The sequence below is a fragment of the Chiloscyllium punctatum genome, chromosome 50 (assembly GCF_047496795.1).
Source record: "Chiloscyllium punctatum isolate Juve2018m chromosome 50, sChiPun1.3, whole genome shotgun sequence".
NCBI lineage: Eukaryota > Metazoa > Chordata > Chondrichthyes > Orectolobiformes > Hemiscylliidae > Chiloscyllium > Chiloscyllium punctatum.
In genome coordinates this window covers 40,390,129-40,392,157 of record NC_092788.1, presented here as the reverse complement: position 1 = coordinate 40,392,157, position 2,029 = coordinate 40,390,129, and the positions used below count along the sequence as shown (strand labels likewise).

At 44.4% G+C, this 2,029-nt stretch overlaps 1 non-coding gene across 1 annotated transcript; it reads right to left on the bottom strand.

Annotated features, from left to right (window-relative positions):
* Positions 1–564: 564 nt before the first annotated feature.
* trnas-gcu (transfer RNA serine (anticodon GCU)) lies at positions 565–646 on the bottom strand. The gene has a single exon. It is a non-coding gene; the product is annotated as a tRNA-Ser (tRNA).
* Between the last annotated feature and the right edge of the window lie 1,383 nt (positions 647–2,029).

The window sequence follows — 2,029 nt, the reverse complement described above, 5'->3', positions numbered from 1 at the left end:
TTGTGTTTATCTGTGCCTTATGCCCAGCATTCATCAATGGCGAGAGCTAGGGGCGAGGGCGAGACCAATGTGTCAGCCTTTCCGTGCCCATGCACGGCACCAACATTGGCAATTCTCCACTGTGCATTTACAGCCAGTCCTCAGTGCCCCTACACCCACGCCCTGCCCCTTTGAAGTATCGCCATCATTTTGTGCTGTCTCGCTGTGCTCTTCTCACCAGGATGAATTACTTCTTCTCAACCTCCTCCGGATTTCATCTGACAAAACGTTCATTAAGAATTCCTTTGCATAAACATGCACTTCGCAGCTCTCGTTATTTGATTTTCCTGGATGTCTTTCATACGAAAAAACGTTCACAGCAACTTGATTTGCAAAAGGAAACCGCGCTCCCTTTCATTATCCCAATGCAACCTACATTTCAATACAGTTTAGTCAACAGGCTCAAGCCATTCTTTGAAATTTGTAATAGCGGAAATGGATGTAAACTGACTCTTAGCGTTCCAGTTTCAATACGACAGCTGTGATCATCAGAAAACAACCCCACGAAAATGCCATTGATGACAGCGACGAGAGTGGGATTCGAACCCACGCGTGCAGAGCACAACGGATTAGCAATCCATCGCCTTAACCTCTCGGCCACCTCGTCACAGACCATGGCGCAGCTATGACCTTATGAATAATTGAATTGGGTAAATTATGCAGAGCAGCAGATATTTCTCCCTGGTGTTGGTAAAATGATAAATAACATAGTACGGTTCCAAGACTATGGTCTGACCCCTGGGTTGTGGGGCAAGTGCACTCCCACTGTCACACAATGCACACAGTGATCTGAACAAAAATGAGGAAATGAATATGTAACAAGGTCTGTTGAATACTGAGAATATTTTAAGTCAACGGAATGAAGATCCCAGACAGCAGGAGGTGTTCTTTCAATAAAGAGTTGAATAGAGCTCTTAAGGATAGTGGAATCAAGGGTTATGGGGATAAGGCAGGAACAGGATACAGATTGAGGATGTTCAGGCCATGATCATAATGAATGGTGGTGCTGGCTTGAAGGGCAGAATGGCCTACTCCTGCACCTGCTGTATATTGTCTATTAAATTACCTGTGAGGAATTGTTTTCCAGACCGGAGGAGAGTGCATAGTGCTCAATGTCATTATTCGGAACACCTAACTTCCGCTCAGATGTTTTTGACACGCACTTGTGTACAGAACAGACAATTTCAAAATCCAAAATAAGGCTAAACTGACAATTGAAGGCAACAATGCAAAAACCTTTATCTGTATCATTTTCCTGCACTGTGCGACACCAAGTCACTGTATGATCACAGCAACACAGTGAGCAAGTGTCAGAAGGAAAATGAGGGCAGTGTCAGAGCGCATACTGGTTGCAACAGGTGACAGACGGGGATGTGCATATCCCACAACTGGAACACTTCCCAAACAGCGGACTGCGGTGGAAGGATTCAGAGGGAGTTTACACTATGAAATTCGATGCCAGAGACACAATGGAGATCTGTCATTGAGTCTGTTCAAGATGAAGATTTTAAGATTTCTACAGATGCAAAACAAAATAAAAAGCTCATGGGTTAGTGAAGGCAAAAGATGACATTGTACATATCATCAATCTACCCATCTTTTCAATGAGGACCTCACCACTTTCCTCACGCGGGGACAGAATCACTGGTGAAGATGATCATATAATCCCCATTCCTAGCCATGGAATCAGAGAAAGTCGGTTTCCCAAATGTTAAGGTAAAACCAGGAATGTGGAGTTAAGCATTAATGTGTTGCTCCTGTGCTGAAGGTGACCAGTGCACGGTATCTCTGTTTCAGTTTAGGGGGGGGGGGGGTTTGCCGAAGTTTGAAGTTTGAGTCTCACATGGAGCAGCTTCAATTTGTCGTCGTGTTGCGGGATACGGACAGAAGGTCAAGTTGATGGGAAAATACCCGTGTTTGTGGATAGAGAAACAACCTTTTCCGGATAATGACTCCTTGATCTACAAACATACTGCAAGTATCTAAAACG